The sequence below is a fragment of the Dendrobates tinctorius genome, unplaced genomic scaffold (genome assembly GCF_039654945.1).
Source record: "Dendrobates tinctorius isolate UK_male_01 unplaced genomic scaffold, ASM3965494v1 ptg000009l, whole genome shotgun sequence".
Taxonomy (NCBI): domain Eukaryota; kingdom Metazoa; phylum Chordata; class Amphibia; order Anura; family Dendrobatidae; genus Dendrobates; species Dendrobates tinctorius.
Window position 1 is genome coordinate 23,238,403 of NW_027361677.1, and position 20,328 is coordinate 23,258,730.

The following is a 20,328-nucleotide window of genomic DNA, read 5'->3' on the forward strand; positions in this document are numbered from 1 at the left end:
TAACATAAGAGTGGCAATTCAGCACAACCCCAGCCGGGGCTGGCTGACCACACAAAAACTGAATAGACAAAACCAAATCAAATGTGAACATTGGCAGAGAAAACTTAGCTTGAGAAGACAGGAACTGAGCTGGAAACCAGGACCTCAGGAGGCAGGAAAAAATCACCAGCTGTGACGTCTGCCTGCGGTCTGGACTGCAGCCAGACAGCACCCCGAGAAACACTGAGACCCTTTACCCCTATACAGGGATCTGGATTTATAGCAGAGCCCAGGAGGCGCTGTCTGAATAGGAGAAATGACCAGAGCAGGACGGTCGCCAGAAAGGTGTTCCAATACAGGACACAGAGGCAATGATATCCGAGACTAAACCAGTCAGGCAGAAATGGTATAAAAACAGTAGACAGTAGCAGAGTCAGATTCCAGGCCGAAGCCAGAGTCATAAACCAGGAGGGCAGCAGAAGTACAGAATCGTTAGGCAAAAGCAGAGTCAGAATCCAGGCCAAAGTAAGAGTCATAAACCAGGAGAGCAGCAGAGGTACAGAATCGTTAGGCAGAAGCAGAGTCAGAATCCAGGCCGAAGTCAGTGTCATAAACCAGGAGAGTCGCAGAGGTACAGAATCGTTAGGCAGAAGCAGAGTCAGAAGTCCAGGCAAAAGTCAGAGTCAGTAAAACAGCAATTCACACAGTAACACGCAGGGGAACCAAGAATATATCCGGCGGCCTGCAAGAGCAGTCCCAAGGTATTTGAGGGATCAGGTCATCCCTTACAGGCCCGTGGCCTGATGATGTCATCCGGACCGCCCCCAGGACCAGGCTGGATGGTAATGCACCAGCCCCTTCATGACTGATCGAGGAGCGAAGCCTGCGTCCAGCGGACGCCTGCGCAGGAGCCTCATGACTATCGCCGCCATCACTCGGGGTTGAAGCACAACGCCTCCCAGAGACCAAGGCCGAGACTGCAGGCCACGGGTCAGCCGGTGATAGGACAGTCCGGGGCCTCCTAGTGGTCGAGGCTGGGACAGCAGGCCCTGAGTCTGACGGTGATGTGATAGTCCGGCGCCTCCTACTGGCCGAGGCTGGGACAGCAGGCCCTGAGTCTGATGGTGATGTGATAGTCCGGCGCCTCCTACTGGCCGAGGCCGGGACAGCAGGCCCTGAGTCTGGCGGTGCCGTGACAGTACCCCCCCTCTAAGAGGGGCCTCCGGACCCTCAAAACCCGGTTTGTCAGGGTGGAGGAGGTGAAACCTCCTAATCAACCGCTTTGCACGAATGTCACTAGCGGGGACCCAGGACCTCTCCTCTGGGCCGTAGCCCTTCCAATGCACCAAATATTGTACCGAGTTTCTCACTAGACGGGAATCAAATATGCCCTGGACCTCGTACTCCAAGGCGCCCTTGACCAAAACTGGAGGAGGAGGGGACCGGACGGGACGAATTGGGGAGCGGTATACCTTGAGGAGGGACTTATGAAAAACGTTAGGAATTTTAAAAGACTGCGGGAGCTTTAACCGAAACGCTACCGGGTTAATTACCTCTAATATTTCATATGGGCCGATGAACCTGGGACCCAGTTTGGCCGACGGTACCTTAAGTTTGATGTTTCTTGTAGAGAGCCAAACCTTGTCACCAACTCCCAGGTGTGGCCCCTGGGATCGTCGTCTATTAGCTGCCGAAATCTGTCTAATTTGAGCCCCTTTTAAATTAGAGTTTACTTCGGACCAAATAGTCTTTAGACGATGTATATTTTGCTCAACCCCTGGGATTTCCGACATCTTGGCCGAAAATGATCCAAAGCGCGGATGTAGTCCAAGGTTACAGAAGAAGGGGGTGGTTTTGATGGAGTCTTGGTATCTATTATTGAGAGCGAACTCTACCAATGGCAAATGTTCCACCCAATCTGACTGATGTGCTGAGACATAGCGGAGATATTGCTCCAGCGTTTGGCTGGCACGCTCAGTTTGACCATTCGTCTCGGGATGGTATGCCGAGGAAAAGGACAACTCAACACCAATACGTCTACAGAACGCCCTCCAGAACTTCGAGACGAACTGGGTACCCCTGTCGGATACGATATTTGCCGGAACGCCGTGCAAACGTACAACGTGAAGAACAAACAACTTACTTAAGGTTTCAGAGTTGGGTAAGCCGGACAGGGGAACAAAGTGAGACTGTTTACTGAACCTGTCCACCACCACCCAAATACAAGTTTTCCCCTCGGAGGGTGGCAGGTCTGTAATGAAGTCCATGGAGATGTGGGTCCATGGACTTTCAGGGGTGGGCAAGGGCTGAAGCCAGCCGGCAGGACGGTTATGGGGGGACTTGGCACGGGCACAGACTTCACACGCTGAGACGTACTCCTTACAGTCCTTGGCCACCGTTGGCCACCAAAAGTTCCTGGTTACCAGCCTAGTGGTATTATTGAGACCAGGGTGGCCTGCCAGGACGGAGTCGTGAGATTCTTTTAACACTCGTAAGCGAAAGGTAGCTGGAACGAATAATTTTTTTGGGGGCGTAGTGTCAGGAGCTTGTTCTGATGACCTACGGATCTCCTCCAGAAGGTCCAGAGATACTGCCGACACGACAATGCCATTAGCCAATATGGGGGCTGGTTCATAGTCCTCGGTGTGTGTGTGACAAAAGCTGCGGGAGAGGGCATCTGCCCTCACATTTTTGGTTCCGGGGCGAAAGGTGATTAAAAAATCGAACCTGGAGAAAAACAAGGCCCACCTGGCCTGCCTAGGGTTTAGTCTTTTAGCCGACTCTAGGTAGGTTAGGTTCTTGTGATCGGTAATAACAGTAACTTTGTGTTTGGCGCCTTCGAGGAAGTGGCGCCATTCCTCGAAGGCCCACTTGATGGCCAATAATTCTCGGTTGCCAATGTCATAGTTTCTCTCCGTGGCAGAGAATTTGCGGGAGAAAAAGGCACATGGGCGAAGCTGAGTGAGGGCTGCAGTGCCTTGTGAGAGCACTGCTCCCACTCCGACTTCGGAGGCATCTACTTCCACAATAAACGGGTGGTCCAAGTTTGGTTGAATCAACACCGGGTTGGCCACGAAGCACTCTTTTAGTGTAGAAAAAGCCCTGGTTGCCTCAGGATTCCAATTAGTCACGTCCGCCCCTTTCCGGGTAAGGTCCGTGAGTGGCTTGGCAATCTCTGAGAATCCCCGGATGAACTTGCGATAATAATTCGCAAATCCCAAAAATCGCTGTAGTGCTTTCAGCGATTTGGGTTGTACCCAATCCTTAATGGGTTGAATCTTGGCGGGATCCATACGGAACCCCTTGCCTGAGACCATGTATCCTAAGAACTGCACCTCTTCGGCAAAAAAAACACATTTCTCAAATTTCGCGAACAAAGAGTTTTCGCGCAGTCTCTGCAGTACTGAACGGACGTGTTGAGCATGCGTCACAGGGTCAGCAGAATAAATCAAAATGTAGTCCAGATATACGACGACATACACCCCACAAATATCTCTGAAAATATCATTGACGAAGTGCTGAAATACTGCAGGAGCGTTACTGAGTCCGAAGGGCATTACCAGGTACTCAAAATGGCCAAGGGGTGTATTAAAGGCCGTTTTCCATTCGTCCCCATCTCTTATGCGGACCAGGTTATATGCCCCCCGGAGGTCAAGCTTAGTAAACCAGCGAGCTCCCAGTAACTGATTAAACAGATCAGGAATGAGTGGCAGCGGGTATTGATTTTTTACGGTTATGGCGTTCAGCTCATGGTAGTCAATGCATGGTCTAAGTCCACCATCTTTTTTCTCTACAAAGAAAAACCCAGCTCCTACAGGTGAGGTGGAAGGTCTAATGAAGCCTTTTCGAAGGCTATCTGCTACGTATTCCTTCATGGCTACACGCTCAGGACCAGAGAGGTTGAATATTCTCCCCTTAGGGAGACGGGCACCAGGGACCAATTCAATAGGACAATCGTATTCTCTGTGAGGAGGTAGTTTCTCCGACTCCACTATAGAGAAAACATCTTCATAATCCCTAAACGCATATGGAATAGAAGGTGTTTTAATTTTAATCTGGTTTACTGAAAAAGACATACAGTTACTCTGACACCGTGGACTCCAGCGCACAACGTCACCTATGCGCCAGTCAATAACAGGATTATGTTGGTGCAACCATGGCATGCCTAACACAACTGGATCGGATAAATTGTATATAACAAAAAATGACATTTGCTCGTTATGTAATGTCCCCACTGACATAGAAATTTCGGCAGTAACGAATTCCACGCCTCCTTGGAATATAGATGTACCATTAATCGCAGTAGTCTGAATAGGCGCTTTAAGCCTTGACAGAGGTACACCAAGGCTCTTAGCAAATGAAAAATCCATAAGTTTGCCAGAAGCACCACAATCCACATAAACCTTCACACACAGACGTTTCTTAGCAAAAGAAAGGGAAACTGGTAACAACAGTTTGGCCGCATTTGCGGGCAATACCTGACCCCCAGAGCTGTCCAGGGGGCGATGATCCAGGGATGTGGATTTCCAACAGCCAGCATTTTCCTTGAAGCTTCCAAGCTGCAGCATGCTTGAGCCTGAGAGCGACCTTCCAGGCTGTGCAATGTAACAGGTGTTTGGGCCAAGAATCAGCTCAGTCAGGAGGAAGGAAAAAAAAAGTGAGGAAAAACTGCTTTTATATGTGTTAAGTATAGACACAAAAAGCCGTTTTATTTTTGTGGCCGGATATAATGTGACGTCTGCCTGCGGTCTGGACTGCAGCCAGACAGCACCCCGAGAAACACTGAGACCCTTTACCCCTATACAGGGATCTGGATTTATAGCAGAGCCCAGGAGGCGCTGTCTGAATAGGAGAAATGACCAGAGCAGGACGGTCGCCAGAAAGGTGTTCCAATACAGGACACAGAGGCAATGATATCCGAGACTAAACCAGTCAGGCAGAAATGGTATAAAAACAGTAGACAGTAGCAGAGTCAGATTCCAGGCCGAAGCCAGAGTCATAAACCAGGAGGGCAGCAGAAGTACAGAATCGTTAGGCAAAAGCAGAGTCAGAATCCAGGCCAAAGTAAGAGTCATAAACCAGGAGAGCAGCAGAGGTACAGAATCGTTAGGCAGAAGCAGAGTCAGAATCCAGGCCGAAGTCAGTGTCATAAACCAGGAGAGTCGCAGAGGTACAGAATCGTTAGGCAGAAGCAGAGTCAGAAGTCCAGGCAAAAGTCAGAGTCAGTAAAACAGCAATTCACACAGTAACACGCAGGGGAACCAAGAATATATCCGGCGGCCTGCAAGAGCAGTCCCAAGGTATTTGAGGGATCAGGTCATCCCTTACAGGCCCGTGGCCTGATGATGTCATCCGGACCGCCCCCAGGACCAGGCTGGATGGTAATGCACCAGCCCCTTCATGACTGATCGAGGAGCGAAGCCTGCGTCCAGCGGACGCCTGCGCAGGAGCCTCATGACTATCGCCGCCATCACTCGGGGTTGAAGCACAACGCCTCCCAGAGACCAAGGCCGAGACTGCAGGCCACGGGTCAGCCGGTGATAGGACAGTCCGGGGCCTCCTAGTGGTCGAGGCTGGGACAGCAGGCCCTGAGTCTGACGGTGATGTGATAGTCCGGCGCCTCCTACTGGCCGAGGCTGGGACAGCAGGCCCTGAGTCTGATGGTGATGTGATAGTCCGGCGCCTCCTACTGGCCGAGGCCGGGACAGCAGGCCCTGAGTCTGGCGGTGCCGTGACACCAGCATGGGAATAGGGAGTCGGCTGTCTTAAATCCAGTCTGAGACTCGAGATGTCCAATCGTCGTCCTCATTATCAGGTGGCAGGTCTCTGTTAATTCGATCAGCTTCATTACCACCTGCCACCACCAGAAGGAGCCCAGAAAGAGAACTCACAACTCCTCTGTCACCACAAACAGTTCCCTCACCAGAAACCAGAGGCAGTCCAGAAAATGAGTTCACAACAGGCCAATACACTGTAAGAAGGGGCCAGGACGGTAGTCGTGGCCGAGGACACCAGGGCCTTGGTTTCCCAGCCTCTTCCCACAGAAAAGTTGTCAGCTTCTACCAGCGTACCTGTTTGGGGTTCTGGTTCACCATCAGGAATTTCACTGGTGCGGCACAGCTCCTGCACACTCAGCTTCTGTGCACAGGGTAGAAAGAACAGACACAGATACCATTTCAGATGCCAAACAAACGATTTTACTTTTCTCTTCAAGAGTCCCGGACACATCAGTTACATTACAGTCCGCACAGCATTCCTCCTGCACTTTTCCTTTCCTGCTTTCTTTGTCCTCATGCACATTATGGGGTAGTAGCGCCCTAGGCGGTACCGCAGTATAGGACCTCAGGATATAGGGGATCCTGTTCATCTGTTTCGTCCTGGATTTGCAAGCTTCAGCCCTATTTAAGATCTGCCACATGGTGAATATTCTGCACCCTGCACGACTTTTGGACCACATATTCCTTCCCGTTCCTGTTGCTGTCATGAACTGCAATTTCCTGGGTGCTCTGGTCTTATCCAGCACCCGTCTGACTGTGCCCGTGGTTTTATTCTTCAAAAACGTTGCGTAGCTGCTATGGTGTCCTGGGCTTAGAGCCCTTGTGGACACTTCGGGTGTGCTCGTCCTTCTGAATTGTTGCTATCTCCTACACTTGCTCAACCCCTAGCAGCTCCTCCTACCATTGACCCTATGTGAACCTACTATAGCTATACCTAACAAGACCCACTAGTGCACCCCCATCTAGTGGCCCACTACAGAACTATGCTTACGCATATCTAAGAACTCTATACTAATAGTGCCCTCCTCTACTGACCCCAAAGGATGCACTGGCTTACCCTAATATATACATTAATATACAATACATTATACAACATAATATATTACAATATGTACAGCATGGTAACACATAATGTGGCAGTACCATTGAGACAAGCGGTAATACACGTGCTCGTGTAGCAGTACCGCTGGCATTGTACACATCAAATAATAACATATATACATAGAACATCTTAAAGGGGTGATCTTAAGGGGACGTCTTACTTCAACCCCCCTACAACACCACGAGAGGGGGGTCGTAGGAGGGCAACAACACAGCATCAGGACTGCTACCTCCTCCTTTCGGCAAGGAGGAGCAGTGACAGAGCCCTGCAAAATGACCTCCAGTAGACTACTAACATCCATGTGTCTGCTCAAACTATCAGAAACAAACTCCATGAGGGTGGTAAAAGTGCTCGACGTCCACAAGTGGGTGTTGTGCTTACAGCCCAACACCATGCAGGGCGATTGGCCTGTGCCTGAGAACACTAAGATTGGCAGATTCGACAATGGCGCTCTGTGATCTTCACAGATGAGAGCAGGTTCACAATGAGCACATGTGCCAGATGAGGCAGAGTCTGGAGACACCGTGAAGACCGTTCTGCTGCCTGTAACATTCTCCGGCATGACCTGTTTGGCACTGCTTCAGTAATGGTGTAAAGAGGAATTTATTTGGAGGCAGCACAGCCCTCCATGTGCTCACCAGAGGTACCCTGACTGCCATTAGGTACGGGGACGAGATCCTCAGACCCATTATGAGACCATATGCTGGTGCGGTTGGCCCTGGGTTCCTCCTAATGCATGGCAATGCTAGGCCTCATGTGGCTGAAGTGTGTCAGCAGTTCCTGCATGATGAAGGCATTGATACTATGAACTGGCATACATCTGGGACATCATGTCTTGTTCCATCCACCAACGCCACGTTGCACCACAGACTGTCCAGGAGTTGACTGATGCTTTAATCCAGGTCTGGGAGGAGGTCCCTTAGGAGAACATCTGCCATCTCATCAGGAGCATGCCCAGGCATTGTAAGGAGGTCATACAGGCGCGTGGAGGCCACACACACACAACTGAGCATTATTTTCTTGTCTTGAGGCATTTCCACTGAAGTTGGATCAGCCTGTAATTTTATTTTCCACTTTGTTTTTGAGTATCATTCCAATTCCAGACCTCCATGGGATATTCATTTTTAATTACATTGATCATTTTTATGTTTTATTGTTCTGAACGCATTCCACTATGTAATAAAGATTTGCAACTTGAATATTTCATTCAGTGATATCTAGGATTTTTTTGAGCAGTGTAAAAAAAAATGTATATATATATATTTTTTACACTGCTCAAAATATATACAGTCATATGTTAAAGTTTGGGCACCCCTATTAATTTTAACCTTTTTTCTTTATAACAATTTTGGTCTTTGCAACAGCTATTTCAGGTTCATATATCTAATAACTGATGGACTCGGTTATATTTCTGGATTCAAATGAGGTTTATTGTACGAACAGAAAATGTGCAATCTGCATTTAAACAAAATTTGACCGGTGCAAAAGTATGGGCACCCTTATCATTAACTTGATTTGAACACTCCTAACTACTTTTTACTGACTTCCTGAAGCACTAAATTGGTTTTGTAACCTCATTGAGCTTTGAACTTCATAGCCAGGTGTATCAAATCATGAGAAAAGGTATTTAAGGTGGCCACTTGCAAGTAGTTCTCCTATTTGATTCTCCTATGAAGAGTGGCATCATGGGCTCCTCAAAACAACTCTCAAATGATCTGAAAACAAAGATTATTCAACATAGCTTTTCAGGGGAAGGATACAAAACGTTGTCTCAGAGATTTAACCTGTCAGTTTCCACTGTGAGGAACATAGTAAGGAAATGGGAGAACACAGGTACAGTTCTTGTTAAGCCCAGAAGTGACAGGCCAAGAAAAATATCAGAAAGGCAGAGAAGAAGAATGGTGAGAACAGTCAAGGACAATCCACAGACCACCTCCAAAGACCTGCAGCATCATCTTGCTGCAGATGGTGTCCCTGTGCATCGGTCAACAATACAGCGCACTTTGCACAAAGAGAAGCTGTATGGGAGAGTGATGCGAAAGAAGCTGTTTCTGCAAGCACGCCACAAACAGAGTCGCCTGAGGTATGCAAAAGCACCTTTGGACAAGTCAGTTACATTTTGGAAGAAGGTCCTGTGGACTGATGAAACAAAGATTGAGTTGTTTGGACATACAAAAAGGCGTTATGCATGGAGGCTAAAAAAGACAGCATTCCAAGAAAAACACTTGCTATCCACAGTAAAATTTGGTGGAAGTTCCATCATGCTTTGGGGCTGTGTGGCCAATGTCGTCACCGGGAATCTTGTTAAAGTTGAGGGTCGCATGGATTCAACTCCGTATCAGCAGATTCTTGACAATAATGTGCAAGAATCAGTGACGAAGTTGAAGTTACGCAGGGGATGGATATTTCAGCAAGACAATGATCCAAAACCCCGCTCCAAATCTACTCAGGCATTCATGCGGAGGAACAATTACAATGTTCTGGAATGGCTATCCCAGTCCCCAGACCTGAATATCATTGAACATCTGTGGGATGATTTGAAGCGGGCTGTCCATGCTCGACAACCATCAAACTTAACTGAACTGGAATTGTTTTGTAAACAGGAATGGTCACAAATACCTTCATCCAGGATCCAGGAACTCATTAATAGCTACAGGAAGCGACTAGAGGCTGTTATTTTTGCAAAAGGAGGATCTACGAAATATTAATGTCACTTTTATGTTGAGGTGCCCATACTTTTGCACCGGTCAAATTTTGTTTAAATGCAGATTGCACATTTTCTGTTAGTACAATAAGCCTCATTTGAATCCAGAAATATAACTGAGTCCATCAGTTATTAGATATATGAAACTGAAATAGCTGTTGCAAAAACCAAAATTGTTATAAAGAAAAAAGGTTAACATTAATAGGGGTGCCCAAACTTTAACATATGACTGTATATAGTATATATATATATTATAGTATTATAAATGTATATTTTTTATTTATTTATTTAATTTTATATTTTTTTATTTCCATTTTCTAAAATTATATTACTTCAATTTCACATAGCCCCTGTATCTGTATTTTTTGGGGGGGTGGGAAGCAGCCACGTTTTTTTTTAATACTGGATAACCTTTACGTTTGCCGAAAGGGAACATGTCATCAGGATATTGAAAGTATAACTAATGGCATGTGCGTAAAAAGCCTTTAATCCCTTATAAGACCATACTTCTTTTGCAGAAGTTTCTTTTAACATTTTAGGTCTCATTCATATCTCATGGCTTTCAGTATCATCTTTATGCTGATGACACACAGATCTACATCTCTGGACCAGATATCACCTCCCTACTAACCAGAATCCCTCAATGTCTGTCCACTATTTCATCCTTCTTCTCCACTAGATATCTGAAACTCAACATGGACAAAACAGAATTCATCATCTTTCCCCCATCTCTCGTGACCCCCCCTACGAACCTATCAATTACAGTAAATGACTGCCCACTCTCCCCAGTCCCACAAGCTCGCTGCCTCGGAGTAATCCTTGACGCTGATCTCTCCTTCAAACCACATATCCAAACCCTTTCCACTTCCTGCCGACTTCAACTCAAAAATATTTCACGCATCCGTTCATTCCTCACCCAAGAATCTGCAAAAACCCTAGTCCATGCCCTCATCATCTCTCGCCTTGACTACTGCAACCTCATGCTCTGTGGCCTCCCCTCAAACACTCTCGCACCCCTCCAATCTATTCTAAACTCTGCTGCCCGACTAATCCACCTGTCCCCCCGCTATTCCCCAGCTTCTCCCCTCTGTCAATCCCTTCACTGGCTCCCAATTGCCCAGAGACTCCATTACAAAACCCTAACCATGACATACAAAGCCATCCACAACTTGTCTCCTCCATACATCTGTGACCTCGTCTCCCGGTACTTACCTGCACGCAACCTCCGATCCTCACAAGATCTCCTTCTCTACTCCCCTCTTATCTCCTCTTCCCACAATCGCATACAAGATTTCTCTCGCGCATCACCCCTACTCTGGAACTCTCTACCACAACATATCAGACTCTCACCTACCATCGAAACCTTCAAAAAGAGCCTGAAGACCCACCTCTTCCGACAAGCCTATAACCTGCAGTAACCACCGATCGACCAAACCGCTGCACGACCAGCTCTACCCTCGCCTACTGTATTATCACCCATCCCTTGAAGATTGTGAGCCCTCGCGGGCAGGGTCCTCTCTCCTCCTGTACCAGTTATGACTTGTATTGTTTAAGATTATTGTACTTGTTTTTATGTATACCCCTCCTCACATGTAAAGCGCCATGGAATAAATGGCGCTATAACAATAAATAATAATAATAATAATTCAGACGTCAGCATTTTCCATGTATGAGAAAAACGGGCCCATTATTCTGATCAGAGTTTGGTCCGAGTGTCATCAGTTTTTCTCCTACGTGGAGAGAAGAATAAAAGCTTCTCCACCTTCTCCTTTCTATCAGTCTGTAAAAATTCGGACTGCACTCTGATGTCATCCGAGTGTGGTCCCGACTTCTTTAGCAGACCCATAGATCAAAATCGGATATTTTCCGCAGACCCCTCGGTCCGAGCAAAAAGTTGGGCATATGAACAGCCCCATAGAGCATCATAGGTACAAGTGCTAAAAAAAGGGATAGCGCTCGTGTACGAGAAAAACAGAATGAGGCCTTGACGTTTTAGTAAGTACAGGGGGTGCAGAGCGCGGCACTTCCTGCTATTTTCCGCTCATCTGCGGTCTCTGACGGATAGGTCACTCTTTTCACAGTGAGCTGCGTCCACCGCCCATTATTTTCCACAGGTGCCATCATTGCACTGGGGCCCTCTCCTCGGATCATCCCCTAAATCAAATGCGTAGACGTGTCTCGGGGGGGGGGGGGGGGCTCTGACAATCCTCTTCTGATCAAAGACTGCTTCAATTCTGTTGAGAAGACATGAAACTACTGTCAGGGCTCAATGTATACTCCTGCGATTTCCTATTAAATCTAGCCATCTCTGCAGCCTTTCTACCCTGGTGATCTACACACGTAGGCGCATATGTCCTTATACACCCATTAATTATGCTTTTTTTGTTTAGGACCTGCACATTATACAGCGATGTGCTGCGTGAGAATATTTAATCATCGCTCTTGTCCTTGGCTCTGCTCAGCTTACAGCCCAGTCTAACCAGAGATACAATCACAATGATCTGAGCTAGTACCACCAGCCTCAATAAAAAAAAAAATCTGACCTTGAAACTAAGACTGGTCTATCCAGGAGTTTTCGGATGGATAGCAACCATGACGGAATCCGGTGGGAAGATCCTCTGTGTGCCTCCATATGAAATGAGAGGCGTGCGAGATATAGGGAGGTCTCTTATGTCACTTCTATGGGCATCATACTGTATTAGAGGTTAAAGTGAGTGTGGCAATGTGTCAACAGAAAATGACTTATTTTTTATTTAAATGTTTTTTTTTTCTCTCCTACAAAAATTAGAAATCTTCACACGGATTTCTGTGGCTTTTCTAGATTCTAACTTCCTGTTGTTTCAGGAAACTTACATGTTCCATTAGCAGCAATGGACCCTATCTTTTCTATTCTAGCATCTAATGAGCGTGTACAAAAGTAATTGAGAAGGGAGGGGGAGCAAGTGAGCTGTGACATCTATTGTGATAGGTAGATCCTGTGTAATCTACTATATATAGAGGTTTTAGTAGTCATTGTACAGGAGGAGCAGGAGGTAAGCTGTGATATCAACTATTGTGAATGATGGATCCTGTGTTATCAGTCACTGTACAGGAGGTGCAGGTGAGCTGTGACATCTCCTATTCTGATTGGTGGATACTGTGTTATCAGCTGTGTATAGAGAGGTTATCCGTCATTGTAATCTTGCCTCTGATGATAACGAAATTACTGTAAACTACTGGATTCTATTTTTAGATTCTGTCTCACAGATGAAGTGTACCTACAATAAAAATTAGACCTCTCCATTCTTTGTATTTGGGAAACCCTGCAAAATCAGCAGTGTATCAAATACGGTCCTTATTTTCCACACCATATATGTTGCCAAGGGTGTGGAGTTGTTTTTTTCCAGGGTTATCAGTGCTTAAAGTGAACCTGTCACCAGGTTTCCCCACATACAGTAGAGCCGGCACCTGTACTCCCTCATATACAGCATTCTAGAACGCGCTCTGCAGAACACACGAAAAAAGCTTTTACTATACTCACCTACTGCGCGGTCCGATTCGATGGGCGTTGCTGGTCATGATCTGGTGCCTCTTCTTTTCTGATGATTGCCCTCCTTCTTCCTTCGTGTGGGTGACACGTCCTACATCATCCACACAGTGTCCTCCACCGTGCTTCTGCACAGGCGTACTTCACTCTGCCCTACCGAAGACGGAGCAAAGTTTTATAGTACGAATGCGCCGGTGATCTTTGGCTTTTGCCCAAGCATGCGCATTACAGTACTCTGATCTGCTCTAGGCAGGGCAAAGAGAAGTACGCATGCGCAGGAGCACGATGGAGGACACCATGTGGAGGATGTAGGACCGTCATCCACATGAAGGAGGATGGTGATCACGAGAAGATAGTATCATCACGTTCGCTCATCACTAGTCTGGACATTATTTCTCTCGCAGAGGATGGGCTAGATGGGATGCAAACTTGTCAGAAGTCTCTACTATGAAGGTATAGATTCTCCTCGTGGGCGTTTTGGGGTTCTACTCCCCTAGAAACATTTTTACCCCTGTAATCCTGTATCCGATGAAGCGTAGGAAGTCATTCTGGCCCTATAACCTCTCGGAGGTTGTAGGGATCTACAAGTACTGCGCCGTTTCCCTGCGATGTGACTTGGGGTCAGACTTGTAGTAAGGCCTGGACCGTACGGACGCAATGAATCTTTCTTTACAGTGTGAAATCTTCATCCAAATGATTCCATCTATTTCCATAAATATTCCACGCCGGGCCTTTTCCCTACAGTAAGTAACAGAACACAGATGCTGTGTGTAGGAAATGGCAAGTGACAAGGTATTGAGCGAAGCATTGGAAATCAATCCCTGCTAAATGTGCATCTTAACTATAAGTGAAGAGTAGAAAACAATTGGGTTTTTATAGCCGGGGAGATAAATACTCCTATTTTTATTAGGAAAAAATAGCTTTGGACTAAATAAAGTCATTTGATTAACAAGTGAAAGCATGTGGGCTATTGATGTCTGGGCAGCGAGTGAGCGGCGCAGACCCATTCTACCTAGAATGAACCATTGTCTGCGGCACTGGAGTAGAGGGGCCAGATTTATGAGGGGCCCCTGGCCTGTCTGTGCTCCGGGGAGCTTTATTAAGATGAAATATTGGACTGTGGCAGTGCTCAGCCTTCTGCGGAGAAATAAGATTCTGACCTTTAACCTTTGCACCCTTTTTCAGAAAATTAGCACTACATCATAATTCACACCGGGGAGCAGAGGACTGAATGATATAAAGAGCGTGTCACTCATATTCCTGATATATGGAGGGATGTATTCATATAGCACATTCTCTATGTATTTATTAGGATGTAGCAGAGCCCGGTATGGCCTTAAAAATCTATAGGGCTGCATCATCATAAGTAATAGCTGGCTGCAGTCCTATGTAAAGTGCGGATTGTAATATACCCTGTGCTCGGAGTAACATTTCACCTGCACCTTGTTTTTTGGGAGGAATCATTTTATTCCTACCCCAATCAGTTCTCTACTAAGAATAAAAATGAGATGCCATATTTTAGTGTTTCTGCAGTAGTAGCTTTTTAGGCATAAAAATTAAAGGAATTGTCTCTTCCTAATAAAGAACCATTTATATGTGCATGTAGCTCTTTCAAAGACCAGTCCAGCAATACCTTTACATGTCCAGTCTGCTACTGAGACATCAGCGTTTGAACTGATATGCAAATAAGACCAAAGAGCTATGGTAGATCTAAAGCCTCTGTCACTCCAGCTCAGTACCGCCTCCTCCTGCAATACTGACAGCATTTATGCCATGTGATTTCAGCAAAGGAGCCGACAGTCAAGCAGAAGGAGGCGGCGCTGAGCGGGACATAGAGCCAGGGCCGCTATCAGGGCATTACTGCCCTGACAGGCGTATGGGGCCCGGTCTCCTCTGCTCACCGGGCCCTTACCGGCAGGTAAACCGGGCCCTTAACGCGGTGCTGCGGGCGGCAGCTAAACGCTATTGACATGCGGGCCCGCCGGCCCGCACGTCAATAGTTAACAGCCGCCAACCAATCGGAGGCTGGCAGCTGACGTCAGCCACAGCACGCACATCGCCGGCGTCTGACGTCACTGTCAGTCGCCGGCTAGAGCGCACTTCAGCAGCTTGGAGGGACGGAGCCTCGCCTGCCGCTGGAGCGCGGCCAAGTAAGGCCTCTTTCACACTTAAGTTTTTGACCATCAGTCAAAATCCGCCAGTTTTTGAAAAAAACGGATCTGCCATTTTTTTGGGCGGATCCGTTTTTTTCCCCCATTGAGTTACATTACTGGCGGATCTTGACGGATGGCCATCCGTTGGATCCGTTTTTTTGTGGATCCGCCAAATTTTTTGCATCCGCCGGCATGCCTGGTCGGACCCTGCAACATTTTTATTGTTGTAGGATCCGCATTTTCCAGTGCGCATGCCCGGAGAAAGGAAGTCAGGGAGAAAATTAACCCTGAAATCCTTTCTGGCGGACGAAAAAAATTCTCTCTGGGCACAGTGCTGGACATGGTGCAGAATGCTGGAGACTGGAGCAGAATGCTGGACATGGGGGCAGAATGCTGGACACGGGGCATGATTGGAGACACTGGGCAGAATGGAGATACGGGGCATGATTGGAGACAGATGGGGCAGGGTTGGAGACAGATCGCACAGGATCATGGGGCAGGATGGATACGATGGAGATCATATGGGGAAGAAAGGATACTCATGAGGGCGGGATGGGAGAACATATGGCTAAAGCCAGGAATGAGACACACGGCAGAATGCTGGAGACTGGGGCAGAATGCTGGACATGGGGCAGAATGCTGGAGACTTGGGGCAGAATGCTGGAGACTGGGGCACAATGCTGGAGACTGCAGCACAATGCTGGACATGGAGCAGAATGCTGGACGCTGGGGCAGATGCTAGAGACTGGGGCAGAATGCTGGACGCTGGGGCAGAATGTTGGAGACTGGGGCAGAATGCTGGACACGGGGCATGATTGGAGACACTGGGCAGAATGGAGATATGGGGCATGATTGGAGACAGATGGGGCAGGGTTGGACACAGATCGCACAGGATCATGGGGCAGGATGGATACAATGGAGATCATATGGGGAAGAATGGATACTCATGAGGGCGGGATGGGAGAACATATGGCTAAAGCCAGGAGTGAGACACACGGGGGCCAGAATGGGGGATATTATTACCATAGGGGCTAATTAAGGGATATTATTACTGCAGTGATGTATTTAATTTTTCGAGGATACTGTTTTAAATGGGGGGGCGGTCCTGTTACTGTGCAGAGCGACACTATGTCGCCTTTTTTTCTTCATGTGGTGTAATGTAGAAGTTGGGAAAAAATAAGTAATATGTTCTGCAAGCGGAGCTCTAGATAACTGTGTTATTTCCTGCAGAGACAAGCCCTGGCTGGAAGACGTGATGGCGATCTGTGCTGGATGAATGAAAAGCAAGGATGAAGGACTTCTTGAGATATCACTGGTGAGTTAGTGTGTTACCTGTACACTGACACTATACATTGTATACTATATACAGAGGTCCTGTGTATAATGTCACCAGTGATCACTGTGTTACCAGTACATTATATACAGAGCTCCTGTGTATAATGTCATTGATCACTAACAAAGACAATGCATACTAAATACAGATCTCCTGTGTATAATGGCACTTATGGTGCTAGTATTGTTTTTTTATTAATGATCAGTATTGTAGTATTCAGTCACCATGTGGTGGTAATATGTGGTCTGGGCATGGTGCGGTGGTATTTGTCCCTTGTATGTGCTATTATTTGGTCACTTTGTGGTGGTAATATGTGGTCTGGTCATGGTGCGGTGGTATTTGTTCCTTGTATGTGCTATTTGGTCACTTTGTGGTGGTAATATGTGGTCTGGTCATGGTGCGGTGGTATTTGTTCCTTGTATGTGATATTATTCGGTCACTATGGTAGTAATATGTGGTCTGGTCATGGTGTGGTGGTATTTGTTCCTGGTATGTAGTATTATAGGTCACTATGTGGTGGTAATATGTGGTCTGGACATGGTGTAGCGGTATTTGCTCATTGTATGTGATATTATTGGTCATTTTAAAAATTAAAAAATAAATAAAAATATACCTAAATTGTATTGCATATTTTAACAAATATTTAATAGGTTACAGTAGAGTAGAGCCCGGCCAAAAGTGTCTACCCTGTTATGGTGGCGGCTTAGAAAAATCTTTTGTCCAAAGCAAAAGCTGCGGGCTATATTTGTGATCTGGTGATGGGAACTGTTGATGTGTGATAGGTGAGAAGTGGCGTTTTTCCAAGAGAGCGGTGGGACTGTGGACAGTTTGAGGGGTGGAAGCGGGGCTGGGTGGAGCCTGGGAGGAGTCTCAAGGGGGCCCCGAAAATTTTGCCAGTATGGGGCCCCGAAATTCCTTGTGGCAGCCCTGCATAGAGCTGGTGTGACAGAGGTTTCAGAGCTACCATAGCTCTTCAGCCTCATTTGCATATCAATTCAAACACTGATTTCTTAGTAACTGAGGAATGTGCACCTTTCCAGCAGCTTGTTTTTCCTCCTTCTCTTCCCCCTTTATTTTGAGTGACAGCTCTGGCTTTAAAGAGACAGAGAAGGGTGAAGACATGAAAAACAAGTTGGTGGGAAGGTGGACTGAATTGTTTGGACAGACCAAGGGTGCACGGAGCGCCTGTGCTTGGTTTGAACAGTCATTTTGTTCTGGCAGTCTCTCTTTAAGGCCGGGAACCCACATGCGAGAAACATGGCCGAGTCTCGCATTTTAATACCCGGCACTGCCACCGGCACTCGGGAGCGGAGCGTGCGGCCGCATAGCAATACATGGAACCGCACGCTCGGGTCCTGAGTGCAGGAGGCAGTGCCGGGTATTAACATGTGAGACTCGGCCGTGTTTCTCGCATGTGTGATCCCGGCCTAATTGTATTTTCTGTAGACTATCCACAGCAGTAAGATAAATGATAAATTGTGTAGGTATTAATTAATTTTTCACTGCACAAATGCTACAGAAATGTGCATTGCAAAGGGGGAAATCTAACAGCATTGTTGCTTTCAGAGGTATCTTCGTTTGCTGCTGTTAACCACTTAGTTGCAGCTGTCAATCAGTGATGGCAATAAATCTTTAAACCATAAGATCCTGCCCGGTTGTCTGTTCCAGGCACCCATCATCCTCGATGTGGTCGCAGTGTGTGTGCTAACGGGCTGCCATATTGTCTGTGTCTGGGCACCACAAGAGACCGGAGATAAGGAGTATATACCGCATACTTCAGTATATAGCACAATCAATCGCAGTTTTAAGTTTACAGTGTTGATTAAAAAAAGTGAAAAGGAAAAAAAAAAAAAACTATTAAAAAAACTATAACAGAATTAGTAAAGCTGCAGCCTTTACCATTTCATCGGTGCGATTACAGCCATATCAGATTTATATCCTTTTTTCAAATTTAGCTTCGGTCACACACTAAAAGACGCTTTTTTAGTAAGAATTTTTTGTAAGAAATTTTTGCATCACCACCACATTTTGAGAGCTATGATTTTTTTATATTTCAGCCGACAGAGTCATGTGAGATCTTGTTTTTTGCGGAACGAGCTGACGTTTTTATTGGTATAATTTTCAGGCACATGAAATTTTTTGGTTCGCTTTCTATTCCGATTTTTGTGGAGGCAGAATGAACAAAAACCAGCAATTCTGGAATTGTTTTTTTTTTCTCCATTCCGCGTATGGTAAAACTGATAAGGCAGCTTTATTCTTCGGGTCAATATGATTACAGTGATACCTCATTTATATTTTTTTTTATGTTTTGGTGTTTTTTTTTCACAATAAAAACTTTTATGGATAAAATGCATCGCTTTATTCTGTGAGCTATAACTTTTTTATTTTTTCGCTGATGACGCTGTATGGCGGCTTGTTTTTTACGGGACAAGATGACATTGTCAGCAGTACTATGTTTATTTATATCTGTCTTTTTGATTGCGTGTTATTGCACTTTTTCCAAGCGGAATGATGATACCGCTTGGAAAAAGTATAATTTGCTACTTTTTTTTTTAGAGCGTTCACTTAAGGGGTTAACTAGGGTGACACTTATAAATGGTATTTTTACGGACGCGGCGATAACCAAAAAAAGCACGTGTTTGGTATCTTTTTACATAAAAATGTATTTGGCATTTTTATTATTTTTTAATATTTTTTTAAAAAAAGTTTTTTTTTTATCTTGTCACTTTATGGGACTTTCATTTTTTTCCTTTGATTTGCAGGTATAAAACATTGCAATGTATTATACCTATATTGAAAGCTTCTGTGAGCATGGTCTCAGAGGCTTTCCGTAGCTGGATGACCCGGGGGTTGTCATGACAACCCCGGTTCATCATGGTTAAGATCGGGCCCCGCGATTAAATCGCGGGGACGCCGATCTGAAGCGGAGGGAGCCCCGACCCTCTGCCTCCCGCCATGAACACTGCGATCGATCGCAGCAGTCAGGAGGTTAACAGCCAGGGGCCGCACAGACCACTGCCCCTGGCTGTAAGTGCAGGAAGCTCAGCCACTGGCAGTGCTAAGCTCCTGCACTTACCAGGCAGGAGATGCTGAAATTTCAGCATCTCCTGCCCAATCGCGCTGTGATCGGTCAGTCAGATTGACTGATCGATCGCAGCGTTCTGGGTGATAGCTCGTCATGATGTGGGAACTGACATCCTGCCATGACGGGCTATGCCCGTCAATGGTCGTTAAGGGGTTAACCTTGTGAAACATGGCTAGATGGGGTAAGATCTGGTGATGACTCGGCCATTGCATTGAATATTCGTCTTTGCTTTCGTAGTATGCAGGTATGGACTTGGACTGAAATTCAGCCCCAGCATTTGAAATCATACAGGCCCATGCTGTGACTGTCCCCAAGCACCAGGTGGGATGGATATATATATATATCCTGGATGAAGGAAAGCAAGATGTGCTACAAGACCAATATTTCTATCCGTGGCCTGCTGGGGTAGGTTAAGGAGTCAGAGACTTTGTGCTTCGTCACAGCTCTTAACAGTATGGGTATCTTGAGAACACCGATTCTGTTACCAACATAGCAGACAAAGTGGCACACGAACAGACAGGCCCTTCTGGCATTTGCCAGAATTGCCAGATGACCAATCCGGCCCTGGCAGTATGTTTTGGTTCAGTAACACCACCGTCCACACATGCGTCTCTTTCTGAATCAGTATCTATTGGTAAACCTTCCGTGTCTGAATCAGTACCGGTCTCT